Source organism: Vulpes vulpes, chromosome 7, assembly GCF_048418805.1.
Source record: "Vulpes vulpes isolate BD-2025 chromosome 7, VulVul3, whole genome shotgun sequence".
Lineage (NCBI taxonomy): Eukaryota > Metazoa > Chordata > Mammalia > Carnivora > Canidae > Vulpes > Vulpes vulpes.
Window position 1 is genome coordinate 49956321 of NC_132786.1, and position 25864 is coordinate 49982184.

At 40.0% G+C, this 25864-nt stretch overlaps 1 long non-coding RNA gene and 1 pseudogene across 1 annotated transcript; one reads left to right on the forward strand and one right to left on the reverse strand.

Moving 5' to 3' along the window:
- Nucleotides 1-5364: 5364 nt before the first annotated feature.
- Nucleotides 5365-6275, reverse strand: LOC112934758 (small ubiquitin-related modifier 2 pseudogene; annotated as a pseudogene).
- Nucleotides 6276-16881: 10606 nt separating this feature from the next.
- Nucleotides 16882-20955, forward strand: LOC140599494 (uncharacterized). The gene is made up of 2 exons (XR_012002380.1): nt 16882-17040; nt 20639-20955. It is a non-coding gene; the product is annotated as an uncharacterized lncRNA (long non-coding RNA).
- The last annotated feature ends 4909 nt before the right edge of the window (nt 20956-25864 follow it).

Consider the following 25864-nt stretch of genomic DNA (forward strand, 5'->3'; position numbering starts at 1 on the left):
ACCTGGCCACAAAGGAGAGCCCTTCGAAGATCTCGGTCCTCTCTGGTTCTATGGGCTGCAGAAATGGGGAGGAGGCTATCCCCACACATTCTGTGTTGAGCTACTGATACCGTTGGATGAAAAGCCATCACATAGCAATGAGGCTGGCAAAGCTCCTGTGTCCTTCTCTTTGTATTCAATAGCAGTAATTGGCTTCTTTTTAAAAGAAATTTTAATTCCAATATAGTCAACATACAGTGTTAGATTAGTTTCAGGTGTACAGTACAGTGGTTCAGCAATTCTGTACAGTACTCAGTGCTTGTTACAGTAAGTGCACTTGTAATCATCCCCTTCACCTATTCCACCCATCTGCCCACCTCCGTCCCCTCTGGTAGTAACAAATTTGTTCTCTATAGTTAAGGGTCTGGGTTTTTTTGTTTGTCTCATTTCTTAAACACTGTATATAGGTGAAATCATATGGTATTTGTCTTTCTCTGATTTATGTCGCTTAGCATTATACCTTCTAGCTCCATCCATGTTGCAAATGGCAAGATTTCGTTCTTTTTTATGGCTAGGTAATATTCCATCGAACACACACACCCCATATTTTCTTTATCCATTAATTTATTGATAGACTCTTGGGCTGCTTCCATAATTTGGCTATTATAAGTAATGCTGAAATAAACATAGTGCTGCATATATCTTTTTGAATTAGTGTTTTCATATTCTTTGGTCAAATACCCAGTAGTGGAATTCCTGGATCATATGGTAGTTCTATTTTTAGGTTTTTGAGGAACCTCCATACTGTTTTCCATAGTGACTGCACAAGTTTGCATTTCCACCAATAGTGTGAGAGAGTTCCTTTTTCTTTTTTTTTTTTTTTTAAGATTTTATTTATTTATTCATGAGAGAGAGAGAGAGAGAGAGAAGGAGGGGCAGAGATACAGGCAGAGGGAGAAGTAGGCTCCATGCAGGGAGCCCGACACGGGACTCGATCCCGGGACCCCAGGATTGCACCCTGGGCTGAAGGCAGGCACCAAACCGCTGAGTAACACAGGGATCCCCAAGTTCGTTTTTCTCTACAACCTCAACAACTCTTGTTTCTTGTGTTTTTGGTTTCAGCTGTTTTGACAGGTAGGAGGTGATATCTCATTGTGGTTTTGATTTGCATTTCCCTGATGATGAGTGATGTTGAGCATCTTCTCATGTGTCTGTTGCCCACCTGCATGTCTTCTTCGGAGAAATGTCTGTTCATATCTTCTGCCCATTTTAAAAAAAATTTTTTGGGGGGTGGAGGTGGTGCTAAGTCATATAAATTCTTCATATATTTTGGATACTAACCCTTATTGGCTCTGTGAATTGTAAATATTTCCTCCTATTCAGTAAGTTGCCTTTTATTTTGTTGGTTCTTTATTTTGCTGTGCAGAAGCTTTTAATTTTTGATGTGGTCCCAATAGTTTATTTTTGCTTTTATTTCCCTTGCCTCAGGAGACATATCAAGAAAAAAGGTGCTATGACCGATGTCAAAGAAGTTACTCCCTAAGCTCTTTTCTAGGATTTTTATGATTTCAGGTCTCATATCTAGGCTTTTAATCCATTTTGAGTTTATTTTTATGTATGGTGTAAGAAAGTGGTCCAGTTTCGTTATTTTGCATGTAGTTGTCCAGTTTTCCCAACACCATTTGCTGAAGAGACTTTCCCCCCATTGCATATTCTTGCCCTTTTTGTCATAGATTAATAGACCATATAATTGTGGCTTTATTTCTGAGGTTTCTATTCTGTTCTATAGACCTATGAGTCTATTTTTGATTACTGTTTTGATTACTACAGCTTTTTAGTGTTTCTTGAGATCTGGGAATGTGATACCTCCAGTTTTATTATTTCTCAAGATTGCTTTGGCTATTTGGGGTCTTTTGGAGTTCCATACAAATTTTAGTATTATTTGCCATAGTTCTGTGAAAAATGCTGTTGGTATTTTGATAGGGATTGTATTAAATGTGTAGATTGCTTTGGGTTGTATGGACATTTTAATATTTGTTCTCCCAATCAATGAGCATAGAAAAATCTTTCCATTTCTTTGTGCGTTTTCAATTTCTTTCATCAATGTTTTATAGTTTTCAGAGTATAAATCTTCCACCTTTTTGGTTAAGTTTATTCCTTGACATTTTATTCTTTTTGGCGCAATTGTAAATGGTATTTTTTTTTTAACATTTATTTGTTTATTTTAGAAAGGGAGAGCATGAGCAGAGGGGAGGGACAGAGAGAGAGGGAGAGAGAGAATCTCAAGTAGGCTGAGAGCTCCTGCTGAGCATGGAGCCTGAACAGGACTCAGTCCCACAAACCTGAGATCATGACCTGAGCCAAAATCAAGAGTTTGATGCTTAACCAACTGAGCTACCCATGTGCCCCAGGGATTCTTTTCTTAATTTCACTTACTGCTGCTTCATTATTAGTGTATTAGAATGCAGTAGATTTCTGTACATTGATTTTGTATCCTGTGACACTGCTGAATTCATTTATTGATTCTATTAAGGTTTGGTGGAGTGATTAGGGTTTTCTATATAAAGTATCATGTCATCTATAAATGTGAAAGTTTTACTTCTTCCTCGCCAATTTGGATGTCTTTTATTTCTTTTTCTTGTCTAATGGCAGTACATTTTACTTTCACATTTGTACTTCATTAGAAAAGGCTTTGAAGTGACATAATGGCATTTATATTTTTGGGGTTTGGTTTCACATATTAAATTTATAAGTTTTGCCTTTTGAAAATTTATACATTAGTAAGATTTTTTAAAAAGAAAAAGAAGAAGGAAGGAGATAAATCAGAGAAAAGGGAAAGTAAAAGTAGAAGATGAGAAGACCAAGGAAAAAGTTCATTGTCCTCACCCAGGATACCTTTGGTGAGGTCCTGCCCAGTTATTAAGGTTGGACGGGACACTTAGCCTGGAGTTCCCAATGCTTGAAGAGAATCCCAAGCAGGAGACTCACCTTATAAGTGATTCAGTAAGAGGACCATGAGGCAATCTTCTTTATGATTCTAACCATTTTATATTTATTTATTTATTTATTTTAAATATTTTATTTATTTATTTATTTGAGAAGGGAGAGTGAGCAAGAGACAGAGCTAGTGTAGCAGGGGAAGAGGCAGAAGGAGAGAGGAGAAGCAGGGCCCTCATTGAGCAAGGAACCCATGATGTGGGGCTCGATCCCAGGACCCTGAGATCATGACCTGAGCCAAAGACAGATGCTTCACTGACTGAGCCACCCAAGTGCCCTGATTCTAACCATTTTAAAGCACTTAAACCAATAGTTCATACTATGTGCTTGAATCAGTGCTGAAGGAAAGCTGCTCATGTACCAGAAATTTATATTAAACATGTGGGGCTTTTCATGTGTCCTAGCAGCTAAACTTAACAGACCCTAGAGGAGAACTGATTGCACAAATTGGGTTACCTTTCTGTATGTTTGAGTGCCTTCTCTTCAATTAGACTGCAAGTTTCTTTGGAATACTTTCTTTTCTTTCTTTCTTTTTTTTAAAATATATTTTCTATCCCCAGAGAGCCTAGCATAGAACCATGTACCTAGTGAGCCTTTAATAAATGCTGTATGATTGATTTGATCTAATAGGATGACATGGAGAATTTTGGTTTGTTTTCAATAGCGCCTAGTATACAATTATGTGCTATTAGTCACTTTTAATAAAGGTTCTTGCCCTTAAGGAACACGTGAGCCCACATATTCCTAGAGAGTGGGGATCTAAGGGAAAGAAATAAAATTGGTATGTCCAAAAATGCATTTAGGATTTCACTGAGAGATACGTATTTCTTTAATCCTGGAGGTTATTGAATGAATGGGGGCTTAAGGGGATCTGAAACAGGGCTGTGAGCTGGGAGGAAGCTGGGGCGGGGTGCGGTGGACGGTTGTGGCCCAGCTCTGCCACAAAGCGTGTGCCTTCCATGTCCTTGCCTTAAAATGACATCAGTAGTTCCCAACTGAAATTCTATGGATTAAGGCACATTGACTACTATTTGATTACATATCTATCTGTCCCCCATGTGCTTTTTATGTGCAACCAGATTTGGGAACTAGGACATTAGGTGGGTAGGTGACCTTTCCTTTCTTGACTTAAGAGGGTAAATTTAGAACTGGAAGGAGATGTAGGATTGAATGATCTGTATGGGGGGGAAAAAGCAAAAATGCATGACAACCACCACAAAACACCGTTAGCTAGTCCAAAGATGAAAGGGAAAAATAAACGTTGGCTGGCTAGAGGACATATCTTCTTTGACAGGATATGAAAGAATTCATCGAGTGTTATTAAACAAGGAAGTCGAAGTTCCAATCGCAGGAACTTAATAAATATTTGTTGATTGACTGATTAATGAGCTAATTCAAGCAAAGAAGGAATTTTGTTACTGTTTTAAAGTAAGAATTTTTAATTGCCCATTCGGGATAAAAATATTTCTTGTGTTTCCCTAAGCAACCCAAACTATCTATTCCATTATTCAAACAAACACCCAAAAGGATTTAATGTATCCTTTGGCAACCAAAGATAAAACTCCACTTAAGCTTCTTTCAAGCAATATTAGTGGTTATTTAGTTATTTTAGTTATTGAGAAATATTAGGTGATCCATGCCCTGTGTTTGACAAAGTAAGTTTGAATTCTGTCCCCACTCCCCACCCCAGGAATTTCAAGCAGAACTTCTCCTTTGAAGGTGGCTTCTTTCCCTACCCCTGGGTGTTTGTCCTGCTGCTAAGTGAAACCCAAAGGATTTGCAAAATAAAAAGGATCCCAGGTTCCCTCATAAGTGCAGCCATCAGAAGAACTATTGATTCTGAAATTGAGCAATTTCCAGTAGTACAAAGAATTGGCATATTATAGTCATTAGCCTATGTCTTTTATTCAACACATTACAAATTATTTTCTATTCAAACATATTCAAAATGTATTTTTATTCAGTGTATTCAAAATGTTCGTTCTTCAAAAAGTATTCCCCAATTAGCCAGTAGCCCCCCTCCCACTCAGTTGTTCCCACCTTTATTCTCAGGACTGAGAGGCCACTTGAATGTTATTTGCTCTAAGTTGTCCTCATTGGAACCATGCACTCACATTTCATGTATATCGGAATTATGTAAATTTTAAATACTATTATGTATAAGAGTAATAAAATCTTACTGAATAGGCAGTGTTTATTTATTTATTTTAAAGATTTTATTTATTCATGAGAGATGCAGAGAGAGAGGCAGAGACTCAGGCAGAGGGAGAAGCAGGCTCCACGCAGGGAGCCCGATGTGGGACTCGATCCCAGGTCTCCAGGATCACTCCCTGAGCCGAAGGGGGCGCTAAACTGCTGAGCCACCTGGGCTGCCCTGGATAGGGAGCATTTTTTTTTTTTTCATTTTAAACAAGAAGTTTATTTAAACAACAAGACGCTTGACTTGAAGGGAAAGCTATCTAGGATTCATTTCTTTTAGAGTAATTTATCCCTACTTAAAGACAGATTGCCCTACATGTAACAGCTACATACAAAAAAGGTATAAAATTGTCCTTGGTTTTACAATGATAAATGAAAAACATTAAAATTCTCCAATCGAACAAGGTATGCAAGGATTTTTATGTTGTTCTTTTTTTGTTAAACAGTGAGAGCAAAAGAACTTACTGGAATATAAAGATAAGAGCTGACTGAGCATGCCACTAATGGAGAGACAGGGTGTTTTCACAGAAGCAGTATTTCCCCCCATCCCATCTCCATTTGATGTTGATCAAAACATACCATTGGCCATTAGTTTAAAAAAATGCAATCCTGCTTGTGCACATACACAGTTACTTTATGTACAATAAAGGAATGGGAAAGGGGAAAATGAAAGAATAGAGAAAACTATACTGTAGTAGTCAGGATGTGGTGGAACCAAATTACGGCTTTCTATTTGAGGATGTCTTCTTGGTCTGGAGGAACAGAGTTCTGGAGTAAAGTAGCAGATTCCCTTTTTAGTAGACACCTCCTGTCTGCTGCTGGAACACATCAATTGTATCTTCATCCTCCATTTCCAACTGTACAGATATGTCTGTTTCATTGATCGGCTGCCCATCAAATCGGAATCTGATCTGCCTCATTGACAAACCCTGTCGTTCACAATAGGTTTTCATTAGTTTACTAAGTGGTGTATGCCTCTTAATCTTAAACTGCACCACAGAACCATCCTGCCCCGCCACCTTCAAATTAATATGATCGATGTTCTCGGTCTTCACTCCTTCCTTGGGCTTTTGGCCGGCCATGGCAAGTGCCGGAGTCTCCTCAGCTGCTGCTTCACAAAAGAGGTACCAGGTTCGCACCGAACAAGCACACCAGGAGCATTTAATATAGTGCAAATTCCTCCAAATTTATATGATTTCTCCAGAATGCCATAACAGAGCCAGAGCACCAATGTAGTGAAATTTAAGCCACTTTTAATCCCTTGTCTGGTGGCCACTTACATTAGCAGTAAACAGAAATCCCCACAGGGCTTGGTCACCATCATGGTGAACCATGGTGGGAATCTGGGGCACAGACTTTTGTGAGTGATTTTGGTGACAATAATGCTGTTATTTTATCATGCATCTTTTCTGTGCTATGATCATACCATCTAAACTTTTATAAAGTAGGGGTGCTAAAAATGTGCCGTAAGTTACTATGAAATGAAGCCAGATGCAGTAGATAAAGAAGGCCTGGCAGTGGCCATGATTCTCAGTGCTGTTAATTTCGGGAAAGACAGCAAAAGGAATGTTGTTAGGACTTTTTGGGGGGGAGGGCGGGGTAAAGATTTTATCCATTTGAGAGAGAGAGAGAGAGAGCGCACGCGCACAAGTGGAAAGGCAGAAAGAGAGAGGGAGAAGCAGACTTCCTGCTGAGTAGGGAGCCTGACTTAGGGCTTGATCCCAGGACTCCAATTTCTTGGCCAGAGCTGAAGGCAGTTGCCCAACCACTGAGTCACCCAGGAGCCCCTATTGCTAGGTCTTAAAAAAAAAAGCAGCATTAAAACAAAATTATGCCACTATTATTACGGATTTATACACTCTGAGAACACATCTCCTGGCCTATTTGTGATTATAAGAAGGATATACTTGAATTAGTTTTACATGATGTAGTTCTTCAGGAACTCAGTTGTCTTGTGAATATAGTGTATACTCCCCCTAGATTGCAATCTCTTGAAGAGGAAGCCGAAACCATCTGTTATTTCTATATTCCACACTCCAACCACCTAATAACAATCACAATGGTCACATTGTTGTAGAAGGTGTTTACAAAACAGTTGTCTCAACTCACCCTCCTGATGACCTTGTGAGGTGAGTTTTCTTATTTTCCCCATTTTATAGACCCCCAAGAGGTGTAGAAAGAGTCATTGATTTGCTCATGTCAGTCAGCAAGGAGTGGCATTAAGAAAACTTCCAGCTGGATCATGGAACCGGGAACCTATGACCATCCAAATGGACTTGCAACATTTGCCTCAACTCTGAAGTGCTAGGTCAGATTCCTCCTTCTGTGTATAGACATGTTCTAGAGATAGGGAGGATGGAAACCTCTGTTAGTTCACAGAGTGAGGAAGGACCAGAGAAAGAGGCAAAACACCCCAGATTGGTAGGTGATTGTTTATATAAGCAAGAGAACTTATTTACAAGGACCATTTTGGGTGGCTACAGGAAGAATAGATCTCCATACTTGGCTACCGGATCTTAAAAGTTTATAGAGAGGCCTTAACTGGGTTCAGTCAAAAATACCATCCAGATGGTCTCAACACCACATCAAGGCTATATGTTCTTGGGGAAATTTCTAGCATGGGGAACATGCTAGAAGCAGAACATGCCAGAGGAGGGGGTGAGGAGTTCATGAACTCTGATTGCCTGAGTTCAGTTTATAGGTCAACCAGTGGTCACATCCTCTCTGTGACCTCCTCCAACACTATCCTTATGTCCCTATGTCCCTCCTACATTATCTGTGACTGTGGCCCTGTATCTGTTTTCTTAGAAAATTATTTAGTTAAGAAAGCAGTTTCATTTGGGGCTGGTTAGTGATCAAGAAGTTTCCCTTGTGTGCCTTGAAGTGTTCAGTGTATGGAAATGTCTCTTGGGGGAGATGGTAAGGAGAGAGGGGTCACAAGCCACATCAGAGCAGAACTGTTGTAGCTAAGGGTTCCAGCGAGAATGGCAGAGAAAGTCAGGAGATAGCACTCTGTTTCTCATCCTAACCAACCATGAGATCTTGGACAGGCCCTTTCACCTCCCTGAGCCTTAATTTCCTCATTTACATATTACAGAATAAGAGTAACATTTGTCTAAACTACAAAGATTGTTGTGAATGGTGGGAATATTTTCTTTCTAGTGCATGCCACCTAAGGCAGGGCAGATTCAAGGACTTGATGTGAGCAGGCCAGCAAGAAGCCTCCCCCACTATGCCAACACTGCCCCCATCCACACACTCCCTGGTGAGCATGGGAAGGATTTGGTTATTAATTTTGAAAAAATAAACTCACCTTTTTGCATTTAGAGGACAAATAACAAAAATGATAGCTGGTTAAAGAAACTGAAATACATACTTTATTAGTTTTTACAGGTAGGAAATGATGTCTCCTCCCAATCCATAAAATCTATACAATTATCCAGGTATAAGGAATGAAATCAATTCAAAAGAATTTATTTCAGAAATGTCCAGAATAGGTAATTTAGATGCACTGATGAGAAATCACCTCTCCTTGCCCTGAAATGTGCCTAGGGTAGAGTTTTGTTAAAACAAACTTGGGTAGACTTGTCCTTGCCATCCAGACAAGTGCAAGTAACAGAAGGGCATGTCAGTCAGGCCTGAAAAGGCTCAAAGCTCCTACAAGCACAAAGCCCTGGGGAAGGAAGTGGACAAAAGGCAATAGCACCTTTTGTCCTTTGCCCATGTCACTGCCCGACGGTACCTTGTCCCTTGGTGCCAATCCCCTCTTCCACAATACTGTAGCATGCTTGGAACCTCATGAGTTATATATTTGGGTAATGGTTATATGCAGTGGGATTTGCTCCAGGGAAGGGGAGCAATAAGTTTTATCTTGTCATCAACTGATTTCAGGCTGCCTGCAGTGTCATGTTGAAAATGAGTCTCATGCAAGATCTGAGGGGGCAAAGAGTAATGAATACCCACTCCACATAGCTTCATCCCTTCTCTCGGGCCTCATGCTCCCTTGAGATTGTCTTTGCTGGCAGTCTCTGGCAACCAAGCTTCTCTGTTTTGTTCTAGACACACCAGAACTGCAAGCATATATAGAGCACTCTCAGAGAGAAAGAAGAGAGATTTGTTATAGGAATTGACCTATATGGTTATGGAAACTAAAAGTTGGTCTGAGAATTGGGGGTCATTTGTGTAAATCTTAGTCTGAGTCCAAAGGCCCAAGAACCAGGAGTACCAGTGTCTGATGGCAGAAGATGGATGTCCCAGCTCAATGAGAGAAAGAGTCTATTTGCCCTTCGTCCACCTTCTTTTTCTATTAGAGCCCTCAGCAGATTAGATGATGCCCATTATTGAAGGCAATCTTCTTTACTCAGTCTACTTAGTCAAATGCTAATATCCTCTGGAGTTACACTTATAGAAACACCCAGAAGCCTGCCATCTGGGCATTCCTAAGCTCAGTCAAGTTGACATATAAAGTTAACCATCACTGGTGTGTGAGTCTGTGTATTGAAAACAATGGCCTTCCACTTTATTCATTGTATAAGTTAATTGTGTAAGTGTGGTAGTCACAAAATCCTCAAGTTCTAGACACCACTCCCCCCACTACACACATTTAGCACCTTTAGTTTTCACCATTCTGAGTTTAAGAGAAGAGGCTCAGGGAGGTCACTTGACTTGTCTGGGGCCACCAAGCTAATTAGTAGAAGAACCAAGACTAGAACCATTTCTCTGCACCCCTCTGTCTTAGGATGTGGCTCACATGACCTGGTTACTTCTCAAGTGGGACAGACCACAAGGATCAGAACTGGGGACTATGTATACTTAGCAGAATGGGACAGACACCTGGAGAACACACCGGGAGATCTTCGCTAAGAGCGGGTACGGCCTGCTAACAATGAGGTCTCTGAAGGTTGTGGCTACAGAAAGAGGTGGTATAACCAACAGCTATTGGAACCTAAGGACAAGCTGGGAGCGGGTGGTGTTCAGTGCCCTGGTGGTAGGGAGCAGGTCCCAGGCACTGGGCCATTTTCAGGAATAGATGTCTTGCCTCTGGGAGGGCTAGTGGCAACTCAGGGAAACTCAGAAACTCAGTCCCACAGGGACTAAAGTGGTTGGCAAGTGACAACCATGGACATTTAAGCTTAAGAAATAGGGCAGGAACCCAACGATCAGGTGAACAATGGGGTTCATTTTGGGGAATAAAGGAAGAACATACAAGGCAGGGGCCAGAAAAGAGTGTCATTGTTGGGCTAAATTCACTGGGTTGTGACAGGACTGGCCCCAGAGGCCAGATGGAGGTTGAGCCTGCAGATTTGGGGTGTTCAATGAGGATGGTACAGGGACAAAGGTGAGGGCTGCTGACCCAGCAGAATGTTGCCCTGACTTTGAGCCCAGTGCTCTTTTCTATTAAATATTTATCTGTTAGCAGTTCTGCAGAGCTGGAGACTTTTCACCCTTGTACCTAGAAACCACAAATGAAAGAAAGGGTAAAGAGATGAGCTTCAGATCTGCTCCTGCTAGTTTGGGGAAAGCAGTTGTCTTACCCAGATTTGGGGATTGCGTATTAGATAACTCAAGCAAAGGAAGGCCATAGGCCTCAAATAGATTCTTCCAGGGTCAAGCTTCAAGTTCTGCATAGATCATAGGAAAATGGGCACTTAAAAAATGTAGTATGTCACCCTTTTAAAAGGTCAAGCAGGGCATAACATGTGGGGATTTAATCAGATGATTGTCATGTGTGCTCATTGCTCAAGAAGAGGGGAATTGAGACCCATATCTGAGGCAGGACAGAGGAGGGAGAAGAAAACTGGTCTTGGCGTCAGAAGATCCGGGTTCTGAGCAAGACTCTGTCCTTGCAGTTGCTCCAAGCAATGTCCTCATCTATGACCTGGGGACTAAACCCGTGAGAGGGATAAGGATTAAATGGAATCATGCCTTTGCAAGTGCACTGAAGGAAGTTGCAGAGAATTGGCCCCCTATAATTTAAGTCCACAATCCCTTCCTTCTTTTTTCAGCTATTCAGATATTCTTGACGGAGTCGAGGAGAGAATACTCCACTTGGTTGAGTGTAGATTGAGCCTTGTGGCTTATTTTCCACAATGTTCCAAGAACATTTCAGCCATGTCCAATCCCACTCACTCTCTTAAATTGGTAGAGAAAGGCTAAAACTCCTCTCACTATGTATGTACTTAAAATTATTGGGATCAAGTCATATCAAACTAGGAGTGAGGGAAGTTGTCGAGATCCAAGAGAAGAGAATGAATGAAGTTCACATGGAATCCCCATAACTCCTTTGTGACTCCCCCATGTGGACTCTCTCTTATCCCTCATTCTCTTGCAGACACATCAACTGTCCGCCCTTGTGGGGCAAGTGGCTCAAGCTGTACTCAGTTCTGAGAGTTGTCAGGACATTGCTCTTTAGAATGGGCCAAAGCCCACAGGCCGGAAGGAATTGACTGTACTAGACCTGACATGGTCCAGCCCAGGGATCAGAGAAGGTCCCAGTGGGCCCTTTCGGGGAAGATAACATTTATTTCCCGGGCAGTTCTATTTATCTGGCACTGTGCAATCTGTTTTACATATATGTCAATTCTCACAAAAACCTTGACGGAGGGTTTGTTATTATAGAAGATGAGACTGGTAGAAGCTAAGTGGCTTGCTGAATGTTGCCAGCTAGGAGATAGCAGAGGAGAATTCAAGCTCAAGTCATCTTGAGAGCAAAGCCCATGCTGTTTATTTGACACTACGAAATGCTAATGACCTTGGCTGGGAGAAGGGGGGGTGGGTGGCTATGTGCTAGAGCAGAAGAATGAAAGCTCATTAGATGAAAGCCAAGAGTCCAAAATTGACGACTCTGATCCCCCCTTCCCTCTTCTCATTTTGCTCCTCCTCCTTGTCTCCTTACCAATCCGGGAGACCCCTAGGTAAGGGGAGCTTGGGCTGGGTCTGGAGGTGCCTCCAGAGAGTGAGGCTCTGTAGACCAAACAAATGAACCAGAGCTGTGAATACAATCCAACCAGGAGTCACTGAGTGTGCACCAAGGACTCAGGGCAGACAGCTTGTCTCTTCCTTAGGGAGCAAGATATTCACCCCGAATTGTGAAATAACAATCAGGACTGTGTATGACCAGAGGTCAGAAGGAGGGCTTCTGGCCGCAAGGGCTCCGTCTGTGGTTGAGATCAGAGGAGGCAAGGTGGTTGAAGGAAAGGGCTCCCAGGAGGTGTAGGGACCCCATCCAACTTAGTCCTGTGCCCTGTCTGGCTCAGAGTAAATGTTTGTTGAATGAAAACTGAGAGCTGAAGGGTGATTTGAATTCAGATAGGAAGAAGTGAGTTGAGATGACACCCTGGGGAAGAGGAAAAATACCAAAGAACTCTTAGAAGCAGGAGTGTAAGTGGGAAGAGGGGAGGCAAACAGCGTGGTTCATTTGGGGAAGGAGCCGGGACACTGTTGGTAGCTGTGCCATATTGATCTATCCCAGGCGTGGGCACCAGCGAAGTGTATTCTATCCCTATAGGCATGTCCTACAAGTCAGCCCTCTGGCATCTCCACTTGGGTATAGATTTAATAAGCGTCTAACTGAACTTGTTTCAAGCTGAGCTCTTGATCTTCACCCAAATCCCACTTTTTCACCTTGTAGTTTACAAGAAATCCATCCTTCCCCCTAGTCTTGGAGGCATTCTTGACCATTCCATTTCTCTCACCAACTACACCCAACACAGTAGGAAAGAAGATTGGCCCTACTTCCACACTCAGTCTAGATTCTAGAATGCAAGCCCTTTTACCACTCATGTTCCACTGTTCAGTGGCATTCTCAGATATCTCTGTAGACATCCATGGAAGGCAAGAGGGGAGAACATGGGATTCAATGGTGACCATGAAAATGTTTTCAAAAGAGCTATTCATTTTCAGAGCCCAATAAACAACTTTGTATGTTCCCCTTAGCCAGCTTTTCCTCAGCATTTATTTCTAGCCTGGGCTGATGTCACTGACAAAATGAATGGAGAGATGAGTCAGTGGTTGAGTAGGGTGATAGGCCCTTAGTGGTAGCTACAAAATTAAGCTAGCTGTAGCCTCATAAGATCAATGTAAAAGCAGAAATGGAGAAAACAAATATCATGGAAAGGAAGAGACCCAGAGGAAGATAATTTTTGGTGTCTTAGAGAACAGACTTGTGCTGAGGGGCCCAACATAATACATAATTGACAGGCTTCCTGTCAACTCTGTTACTTTAATCCCAGCAGAATTACATGTCAGTTGTGTAAACTGCTATAAATAATTATTGGTTTTGCAAAAATTGTATCCAGACAAACTGCTGGAGTCCTGTGGGAGACCCGTCTCTGAGATAGCCAGATTTGGCAACAGGAATAACAGCCTCCAAAACCTGCACCACAGTCTGCAATCACTTAAGTGTTGCAAGAGTACAAATGCAGGCACCCCCGCCCCCTTTCCCTCCCAAAATGTGTGTGGTAGGGGAGCCACATAAGTCTAGACAAGACACATGTGAAAATGGCAATCTTATGAAGAAATCTATGCCACCTCCCACTCAACTCAAGAAATTAGAATATGACCCAATGAAAGAATTTTTTTTTATTTTATTGTTTACCAATTCATTCAACATACCCTATGAGAACATACTACTACTCAGGGGCTAGACCCTAGGGACACAAGGCAGACACTGTTCCTGCTTTATAAAACTTAGTTTCAGATAAAATACTTGGAAAGTATGGTAAGAACTGTGAAGGAAATGGAAAGTAACAAGAGCATTGAACTGTGAGAGAGAGAGAAAAAGAAAGAGAGGGAGGGGAGAGAAAGGAAAGACCCTTTGAAAAGGGAAAAATGAGGCCTAACAAATGAGGAGGAGCTGGCCATCTGAAGAGTAAGAGCAAGGCCATTCCAAGCAGAGGGAAAAGCATGTGCAAAGGTCCTGAGAGGGGAAAATGAAATGCCTGCTATTGAAGCAGAGGGAAATATAGAGATACAGATCTGCAAGTTAGGCAGAGAATTATGAATCCACAGACAGCAATTTGCCAAACACCATTATTTTATCTTTTCTAAACTTTAAACAGTCTTATTAGTTTCTTTAGAGTCTCACAGCAAGCCAGTGCAAGAACTAGAACCTAGAACTCTGTACTATCCTATATTACCAAACCCTGTTGACAATGAAACAGAACAATCTGAGTTTGCTCAATTTTGTTCTTCCAAGATATTAGGAGCTCTGTGTGTCATACAACAAGCAACTTGCAGATTTGGAAAAGATAGAAGAGGTCATTTTATGTTATTGCCTTCATTCATTCATTCATTCATTCTTTCTTTCACTTACTTATTCAGCTGGCCAAATGATGTCCTCAGGGAAGCTCATGTGCCCACATCTTTGCTATTTCGCTGGCCACTTTGCCCTTTGTTATGCTGTCCTTACATCCTGTGTGCTATCTGTAGCTTCCTCGGACCCAGAACTTCATGAAGAAGTCAGAATCTATCCTGCCTCAGTGCTTAGCCCAGCACGTAAAAGGTGCCCAATTCATATCGGTGGAAAGTTGAATGCATGCCTGAATGGATGGCTGAATAAACGAAGGCTGAATATCTTCCGTTCTTAGTTGGAAAATTCATTTGTGAGAATGTAGTTACATTCATGCATGCCTCAGTCTTGTTTTCAAACATCACCAATAGGGAGTTGATATATCATTAAATGTTTATCTGCCATAAAGATCTTAAAATCCAGTAGTTGATTTTACAGTGATTGTGGTATTCACAAATAGTTTCTAAATTTGATTTCTCATTGTTTCCAATAGGTGTTTTATATATATATATGAAATAATATATATATATATGATTCCAAAGTCAAAGAAATATAACAAGCAGTACTTTGTGAAGTCTTACTTCCACCTGTCCCCAGGTACTCTGCTCCCCATGCCCCATTCCCACCTACTAAGTAGATATGGTGGGGAGGGTGACCCTACAGATTGGTTTGTCTAGGATAGTCCCAAGCTGTACCTACTTTCTTGGTATAAATATTAATGGTGATCGCTTTCCCTCTCAAAAATATTCCATTTAGACAAAAAATAATATGGTTACCCTATCTATAATTAATTATTTTCACTACTTCCTTCAAACTCTTCTTTATACAGAATCAAGCAAATGCAAATATATATTCCTGATTCCCCCTCTTTATGTTCTTTTCAGCATCTTGCTTTTCTATGTTCTGTAACAGGACATAGAAGCAGTCCCCTCCCTCCCTCCCTCCCTCCTTCACTCCCTTCCTCCCTCTCTCCTTCCCTCTCTCTCTTATTTATTTATTTAGCAGCTGCATGGCCACCATTGTGTGGATGACTATGACTTATTTAATCACTCTGCTACTGGTGGGCAATTGGGTTGTTCCAGTTGTTTGCTATTATAATAAATGCAGCACGGCTGTATCATTTAAGTGCGTGGAGTTGTGTCTATAGGATTCCTGAGTCAAATGGCACATGCATCTATACTTTTGATAGATATGCTTAATTTCCCTCTACTGAGGTTGTGGCATTCTGCAATCCTAAAACAGGGTATGAAAGATCCTGTTTTCCTACAACTCTGCTCTTAAATAACTCACATATTATACAACTTGATCCAATATTAGTGACTGTGATCTAGAGGAGAATACTGTTGATTTATCTCTTCCGTAGAACTTGACCTGGCTCCCTAGAGCTGCCAAAGAAATGCTAGCATATTAATATTTTGTTCTAATAAATGATAAGTTTTAAAAGCTCTTTAACTCATATACCTTCAGAAATACTAAGACTCAGTATTTTCCATTTTTTCTCAATAATTAACAGTTTTTCTACTAAGTCTCCTATTAAAGTGGTTGCTGGCCAGGGGTGTTTCTTTAGTCTGATACACAACGATTTTTAAGAACTGTGGAAAGTTGTTCTGTCAATAAATATGTTAGGGGTAGAGTAATTAGGTATGTAGTATTTAGTAAGTACTTAACTGTTATCACATTTTTTAGATCCTTTGAGTCATTAAGATAAATCGAGGTAACTGCCCACTTCCTACTGTTAGAGTGGCCTTTCTAGAATAAAGGAAATTAGCCCAATTGAAAGCTAGAAATCAGACCATGTTCTGTAACTCAAGAGTGAAGGATTTTTCAAACTGTAATTCTTGGGCCACCTACTTTGAATCAACTGAAGCATGTGTTAGAGGGTAGAGTCCCGAACTGACTACATATCTATGGTTTCTCTGTACCAGTCTTTTCACATGTCATTGCTCTGATCATTATCACTGTCATCCATAGTTACTGACCAAAAACCATGTATGGGAACCAGACCAATGCTCTGTAGGAAACTCCCAGCTCCTCTCACTCTGAATTTTAGAGATTTCTTTTTTCCTTTCTTATGATTTCTTTACTGTCTCATGATTTTTAAAAAGTATTTTATTATGAAAGTTTTCAAACATAGGTGAAAGTAGAGAGAATAGTAATAACCTCCACATATCCATGATCAGCTTGAACAATGACCAACTCATAGCCAGCTTGGTTTCATCTATGTCCCCAACCAAGGTCTCCCCATCCTTGGAAATCCCAGACATCCTCTATTTCATCTATAAATATATTTTAGCACGTATGAAGAATTCTTCCCACCCCCACAGAGGAGCAGCTGATAGAGGGACTTGAGAGGCGCGTGGTATCCGCCAAGGGAGAGCATCTGAGCCGGGGGGCGGGGAGGATGGCCCAGCTAGATGTCCAGTGTATCTCCTCTGGCTGGCTATTAACCTACAAGGAATTTATACTTGGCACATCCTGAGGTCCCTCCTGGCTGTAAGACACAGATTTTGTCCTGTCTCCTGGGGAGCTCTCCCTGCTGAGTTGTTGGAGGGCCAGACATGAGGGTGTTCACTGAGGTGAGTGCTGGGCTGGGGAGAAGACATCCTGATGGGACACCATTGAACACTGGTGGCTGAAGGGCATTTTTGTTACAAGTCAAGTGCTTCATTATAGCTTGAATGTTTTGTCAGACTTTCCCCACCCTTCAGTAGGTTTGTTTCTCAATGTCATCAGCATTTTGCTGGCATTCGCACAAGCAATTAATTCCAGAAAGCATTCACTCCTCTGCAATACTCAATACCTGCTTGAATTGGAAGTAGCTCTTTTTCTCCCCTTTTAAAAGAAAAGGTGACTACAGAGAAAACCCAAGCACTTCACTGACTGTGTGGTAAAATGCCACTTTGTGATTTTGTAGCCACAATAGGCTATCATTTTGCAACTGACCCAAGCAAGCCTGGGTGCCTAGCAGTGGGGAAACCAAAGCTCCTACCACTTCACATCAGTAATAGAGATAGGGAGAATAAACCACCAACTAGAACTGCAGGCACTACAGAAGAAACTTTTTAATCATCTTAGAGTTATAAAGCTTCCTACTAAATTGTTAGGAGGGATGAATGAAGAGTAGGCTCTTGATTAATCTTTGGCCTAGAAAGCAAAGGGCTTCCTGCTGTTGGAATTGCTTTTCATGAAGTTGTGAAGTTAGCAATTTCATATTCTCATTTCTCTGGTTTCTGCAGGGGTTTTTTTCCTCCCACCATTCCCCAACAGCAAAAGTCTTTCATCATTACGTGAACTCTGTTTAAAAGAGGTATGTTTCCTCAGCCTTAAGACATTATTCTGCTGTCTTGTGAAAGACCATGGGTTCAGAGCAAGAAGCAAAGGGTCAGGACACAGGCTTAGATTTCTCAGCCTACTTTGTGCCCCCCCCCCCTTTTCTTTAACATTTTATTTAAATTCAATTTGCCAACATATAGTATAACATCCAGTGCTCATCCCATCATACTCTGTGTCTTGTTGTGTGACCACCCAGTTGTTTGGGTTCTAAGATACTTGTAGAAGCCTGTTGGATAAAATCTGCCACCATACAAGTCACCCTGGGCAAAGAAGCAGCACTAGGTTGCATTTTTCTTGTTGCATCTTTAACAGCTTGGTAAATTGGACTTGAATAAAAATGTGAAAGACATAAGCAAAGAAATGTAAATTTTAACCACAATAAGCTACCTTTTTCACCCAAATAATTGACAAAGATTTCAAAGAATGGCAATGCCCTAAGTTAGTAATGGTGTAGGAAAAGGGGTAGTTGATAAAGGGAGTATACGTTGGTAGGATATTTCTGAAGAGCACTTTGGCAGTACACATCAAAAATCCTTTAAAAGCATATCCTATAATCTACCAACCTCTCTTCTAAGAATTTATCTCAAGGAATAACCACACTGCAGTTCAAAACTATTTACAACAGATGTATATGATAGGAAAAAATCCAGTGTCCAAGAATGCAGATTGGGTTCAATGAGTTGTTATAAATTTATAAAATGGAAATCTCTGAAGTCGTAATTTTTTATGTAGAGCTATATTTATTGACATGGAAATAGTTCACTTTTTTTTTCTTGTGCATATATTTCTTGTCTATTTCTCTCCTCTTCTTTGCAATGATGGGTGCTCCTATCAACTAGAGCTAATAGTTGGGTACTCTACTCCATTGTGATCTAAATAGACACTAGAATTCCAAGAGGATGTGAGTATTGTTACAGAACAAGGAAATCTGCTGGTTCCTTTAATGGAATCACACTCAGAGGTTATCATGGAGGTCAAATCTCTATTTGGGAAAAGGTAGCTGGACCATGTGATCATGGATGGCTTTTATCCTCAGGTACTCTTCTTCTGCTACTATCCTTGGAGGGGTCTCGGGAGGGAACATTTCCTTATCTGATATTTTTCACAAAAAGGTCTTGATGGAAAAATGAAATAATACAGCTGAAAACTAGAAATAAAATGACAAAATGCTAATTGAATATTGAAGTAGGTAAAAAAAAAAAAGAATATTTCTTTTTATTTTAAAATCTTTGGGGGTGCCTGGTTGCCAACTCTGGTTGGCAGAGTTGGTTAAGTTTCCAACTCGGGTCAGGCTCAGGTCATGATCTCAAGGCCATGGATCAAACCCTGCCTCAGGCTCCATGCTCAGTGAGGAGTCTGCTTAAGACTTTCTCTCCCTCCGCCCCCCCTCCCCAAATAAATAAATAAAAATAAATAAATAGATAGATAGATAGATAGATAGATAGATAGATAGATAACTTTGAACCTAAAAGGTGTGTTTCTAGACACTACCTGCAAAGGGAGAAAAATGAAGAGGAAGCATGTGAAGTGGGAGGAGAAAATGCTTAACAAAAATGAGAAATTTGGTCTAAATTCTCCCCAAACAATGGGAAGTTTATTTATAAGTGTACAAATTTGTTCCTTAAACAGACATGTATCAATCACTTGTAAGGCAACAAGATGAGCAATGCAGGCTCCCCTCAAAGAGTTCCCAGTCAACCATGACTGTCCCGGATTTGGTAGGGGGACTAGAATGCCTCTCAGTTGTGTTCTAGGTGGGTAAGCCCCCTTCCACATAACCCTCAGTGGCCCCTCTTCAGTTAATTTGTTCACAAATATAAACAAATTTCGCTCACTGGTTGTTTCAGTGTCACGTGCATAAAACCTATTATCTACATGTTGGGGTGTCCTGGGGCTCAGTCCTGGGACCCCTTCTCTCCTTTCTGTGCATTCTTTCCCTAGTAATCTCATATGGTGTCGTGGCTTCAAATATTACCCATGTAGGATGACTTCCAAGTTCGTCTCAGCAGCCCTCACTTTTCCCTTGAGTTCCACAGTCAAATTTGCACTGCCTATTTGACAACCCCTCTTGCACATCTCAGGCACTTCTCAGATCTCTCCGGGGGTAGTGGCCCAGGTTCTCTGCTCTGCCTGACTAGCCCTGTGTCACCGGGGTTAACCTCTGTTGATGCCACTGCTCCACACAAGAAGGGGAAGAATGTGGAGTCCACCTTCCTCAGCTGCTCATTTACCAAGTTGTGTATTGACTCAGTTACTTCTGCTCTTTGTTCCCTTGACCCTGAGCTTGAGGTTCTCCCGGAAGGTCTCCTGGACACTAGAACTACCTTCCCATACATGTGTTTTGGGTTAGGGTTTCCTCCATTAATAGGATGCCATCCGCTTTTCATCATTCGTGAATTTTCTCAAAGTTTGAAGCTTTCTGATTGTGTTCATTTTTTTAATCTCTCTTTTTAATTCATCCTTTTAATGATTTAAGGTATTTTTTTCTGGACGCTTTGGATGGGAGGCAGAAACAAACATACGCTCAGTTTTCTGTCTCAATTCAGTATCTGTTCTTTCTTATAGCTTCAGAGTTGTACTGAAATAAGTCAATTAATAATTCAGTTATTTTCTTAATTATCATTATGTGCTCTGGGACTATAATACTTTCCGGGGCTGGGATGTACACTACTTCACCCAATCACTGTGACCCCCCAATCTATTATTGAAGAAGTAGAAAGCAATCAGAGGTCTCAGGGTTATTGTTTCTTTTAGCTATGAAGTATCACTTCTCACTTCTTTCAATGTATCCTTCTATTATAATTGGTAGTCTATGTTTTTATACAGTTGCTTTTCTTTTAGACAAAAAAAAGGAAGAAGAAGAAGAAGAAGAAGAAGAAGAAGAAGAAGAAGAAGAAAGAAGAAGAAGAAGAAGTAGAAGAAGAAGAAGAAGAAGAAGAAGAAGAAGAAGAAGAAGAAGAAGAAAAAGCATGTGTGTTACAGAAGTTTTTGCTTCTTAACTCTCCCTTAAGGGGAGACAATTATTTCTGTTTTTTGGAATTACATTCTATAAGAAGTTTCTCAGATTATTTCTTTTAAAATATGTGATGTTTTACTATAATTCTACTTTTTAAAAAAACAACCTTGGAACAAAATAAATTTGGTTTGTTTAAGCTGGACCCTGTATTTGAAGAGTGTACTACACAATGTAGTTCTCAAATTGTTGTCTCATCTTCAGGATATGGGAGGAAATAAAAACCCACAGCAAGGCTATGTAATATCCTGTCCTCTTAAAATATAGTATATTCTTCTACCTCTCTAGCTAAGCAAGAGGGTTGTGATGATTAATTTTATGTGTTAACTTGGCTGGCCCATAGTGTCCAGATATTTGATCAAACATTAATCTGGATGTTTTTATGAGGGTGTTTATGGATGAGATTTAAATCTGAATCTTTGGACTTTGAATAAAGCAGATTGACCTCCATAAGGTGAGTAGGCCTTATCCAATCAGTTGAGGGTCTTAATAGAATTAAGACTCATCTCCCCAGAGTAGGTCTGCCAGCAGATGGTCTTTGGACTTGAACTGCAGCATCAGCTCTTCCTGAGTCTCAAGGCTGCAGCGTCATCATGCAGATTTTGGACTTGCCATCCTCCATAATTACATGCTCCCATTCCTTAAAGTAAATCTCTTTATAAATATAAACATAATATTAAGTAAAAATACATAAAACATAAATTTGTAGAAATATGTATAAATATAATATTAAATATATATTTTTTAATATATGTACCTAACTCTAAATTGACTTGGAGACCTTGGATCTTTTCACACTGAGGGGTAGATGTTACAGAAATCAGAGTAAAAACTATACATATTAATGTATCTGCTTGGAGAATAGAGATTAAATTCCTTCTCAAGAGACCATTTTGTGGATCTACTTGCTACTACTGCTTTTGTAGACACCCCTGGACTAGGAACTCTATTTGTCTACTACAAACCATGACGGTAGCCTTGCTTCTAGTCCACTGGGAGCTTCCTGAATATTGGATTCAGTTCAACTACCCGAAATACTATGTCCAGCTATGTCTTCATTCCTTTGCTGCATTTCTAGAGTTTGCACTGGTGGTCTTCCAGTCTTCCTGGACTTTTTGGTTACTGGATTATACCTTCATGTCCAATTAAGCAAGATTCACTCATTTCCTCATTAACCAGACCCCTGGTCTCATCCAGTCCAGCTGTTCTTCTGTGCTTCCCACACAACGACCATAATGAGTGCCACAGATCTTACACTGAGTTTTTCCTAATTTTCACAGCAAGCTGACAAACTGGCAAATGTCTTTTGTTTTAATTTCCAATGTAATTCATATGTTTTAATATTATATTTTATAATGTAAAGTTAGCCTCAATAGGAAGGACACAATTTTACAAATAGGATTATTTTTAAAACATTCAATACTAAGTATATCATCATAAGCTAAAGTTAACCTTTGAGAGTATAATTGAGACTTGATCATTCAAATAAAATAAATAATAAAATAACTGAGTTTAACAGACAGAATTTAATATAAAGTATTATTAACTAGGTAATGGTAGTAGGTTTCTATTACTACTATGACAAATTACCTCACATTTAGTGGATTGGGATAACACAAATTTGTTACCCTACAGTTCCAAAGATCAGAAGTCCAAAATAATTTTCACTGGGCTAAAATCAAGGTGTCAGCAGAATTGTGTTCCTTTTGGAGGTTCCAGAGTATCTATGCTTCTTTGCCTATTCCTGCTCCCAGAGGCCACCTACATTTCTTGTCTCAGGGGCCCGCCCATCTCTCCAACCTCTGCTTTCATTGTCACACCCACTTTTCTGAATCAGACCCTCTGCCTCCCTCTTGTAAGGACCCGTGTGGATAATTCAGGATGATCTTCCCATCTCAAGATCCTTAACTGTTTAATTTCTTTTGCCATGTGAAGTAACATATTCACATGTTTTGGGGATTACATATGGATGTCTTTAGGAAGGCTATTATTCTATCCATCAAAACAATGGACAAGACAAAATGAAACTAAGGTATCTCATCTTATAGACTGAATTGGCAACTGCAGGAAGCAGCGACTCCCCTAGGGTTCCAACAAAGGGAAGATGTTGGAATGTTAAAATTTTAGAAGCTTAAAGAAAAGGCCCACAGAGCAGAAACCTACACCTCTGAGGGCAAGACAATAGCTGCTAGTGGTGGCATCTCTGATGCGACAATGAGGCAGGTGCTCCCAAGGTTAGGTGGACTGCAAACTGCTTCCTCTGGAACAAAGTGCAGCTCCAGGGGGGAGGAAGCAGGGCCGACCAGAACAGGAAGCTACAAAAAGGAATGGGTCCCTTTCCTTCCTCCTGCCTACTAGTCTTCCTCTAGTGCTCCTTACTGGCACTCCAAGAAGGAGCCAGCTGGCACAAGAAAACTATAAGTAGAGTCCCAGCCTCAGCATTACAAAATTGAGCACAGGAGACAATTGTTTTACAGGTGGCACATGACTCAACGTGATGAAAAGCAAAAAACCTAAATCCACCAATTGTTTTGATCATGTATCCTTGAAGCAAGACTTTTACGCTCAATTCATTGTTTTTTTTTAAATATGTTGTAGCTTCAGATCACTTTAAGACACGTGTATGGAAATTATAGTGTTTCCAGATATACTCTAGATAATGCAATGATTACCACACTTTTTAGAAAAGATGTACTCTTGGGTTATTTTGTTTTAAAACACCCCATGTGATCTTCTAGTATATATTTAATTTGTAATTAAAGCAAATTAAATCAATTAATTCATTTGGGGCCCCTGGGTGGTTCAGTGGGTTAGGCATCTGCCTTCAGCTCAGGTCATGATCTCAGGGTCCTGGGATCCAGCCCGTTGGAGTGGGGGTTCCCTGCTCAGTGGGGGTCTGCTTTCCCCTCTGCCTCTGCCCCACTCCCCTGCTTATACTTTCTCTCTCTCAAATAAATAAATAAAACCTTTTAAAAATAGCTATTAATTCATTTGGGGATTTCATATCATTCTTTGAAACAACTAAAGACAACTTAGGAGAACTCAAAATAAAAGAATTTCTGGGGCAGTACAGTGGATGGTTGCATCAAACCTTTTCATAACAATAAGTAAAAAGAAACCCATTGAAGAAACATCCTGAGTCAGAAGTTCAGGTGAAGAAAAATATATCCTAATTTGCAATCTTTGCAAAAGCGCAAAGTGCAATCTTTGCATTTTCATTCATATTCTAACCTCATATTTTGCTGGATTGTGTGAAATCTTTCTGGACCTAGTTTTCAGTTTTCAAACACCAGATTTGTGTTCTATATTACTATAAATGTTCTCTAATAGACTCTCCATATTATCAAGTTGTTCTTCAATTACAAAAGCAAGACTAAAAGAGCTAAAGATTCTCATGTCTATCTAGCATTATATGCTCATGTTGAGTTCTAGGATGTACCAGGTTTGAGCACCTGCAGTTCTGTTCTCAGTGCCATCTTTCATTCTCAACTAAACTAATTGTGAAACTCTTAGGTCCTACCCTTGGTTGGCCAGGTTGGCTTTCAACCTCATTCAGTACACTTTCTTGTCCTAATAACCAAGAAATAACTTCAAGCTAAAATATTTGTTTAACTGCTTCTCATCCTCCTTCTTCCTCAATAATTGTTTCCTTTCCCCTCCCACATTTATTTATAAATGCATTGTTTGACTTGGTAAGGTGGCACTAAATTGCTGCAACTCTAGAGTTGTACTTCAAGTCATTGATTAGCCACTTCACTGGAATCCTTTTATAAGCATTTTTTTTTTTTTTAAAAAGTAACCAATGCAAGGAAAACAAAAAAATAGACTTACAGATATCCGGACACAGACCTTAAAATAACTGTACCTAATATATTTACAGAAATAAAAGACATAATTGAGAATTCTGGCAGAAAACAGGAAATTATTTTTAAAATGAAACTTCTAGAACAGAAAAATTTGATAATGAGCTTAACAGCTGGAGAGAGAATTAGGGAACTGAAAGGTCACTAATAAATATCCAAAATAAAAGCACGAGAAACAAAAGAATAGTACTGCTATACATAGTAGTGAACTAGTGATATCTGTAAGAGAATGAATAAATAGCAAAAAATGATGGTCTTAATTCAAACACAAAAGACTACAAAAACAAACCTATAATAACAAAAATTGGGTCAATAGTTGCCTGAGAATGAGGTAACTTTTTAGGGTGAAGTAAATATTCTATATCATGATGGTTACATGGGTGCATACATTTGTCAGAACTCATCAAACCATATGCTTAAAACAGGAACATTTTGTGGAGTGTCAACTCCGTCTTAATAAAGTTACTTAAATTGACAAAAATATGGAAAAAACAGCATCTAAGTTGGGTAAGAAGGCATATACAATTAAAATGCTACAAGGCCCTAGTATTGTCTAGGAAGAGATATAAGTATTTGTACTTGATGTTAATTTTTTCAAAAAGGGGGTATGTAGGGTAACTATTAAAAGAATAATAAAATAATATATTAATACCGGAATAAGTGAGAAAATGAAATAACAGAAACAATCAATTTGAAAGGAAGAAAAGAAATATAGGATCGATGGGACAACTAGAAAGTGAATGGTAAGACGGTAGACCTGGATTAAGAAAACAACTATATGCTGCTTACAAGAAACACATCACAAAAATAAGGACACAAATATTGAAAGTAAGGGAATAAAAAAGAGATGTACCATGTAAACATCAGACAAAGTGGACCTTAAGGAAAAAATAACTAGTAGAGACAGACTATTTTATAATAAATTGCTTAATTTACCAGAAATATATAGTGATCCTAAAACTCTATGAACATAATAATCTCAAAATGTATCAGGCAAAAAAAAATCACAAGCCTTACTCATTAAGGAGACAAAAGAATATAGATTTGAATTTCACAGGTAACAAATCTGGGGGCACCTAGGTGGCTCAGTAGTTGAGCTTCTGCCTTTGACTCCGGATGTGATCCTGGGATCCAGGATCGAGTCCCACATTGGGCTCTCTGCATGGAGCCTGCTTCTCTGCCTGTCTCTGC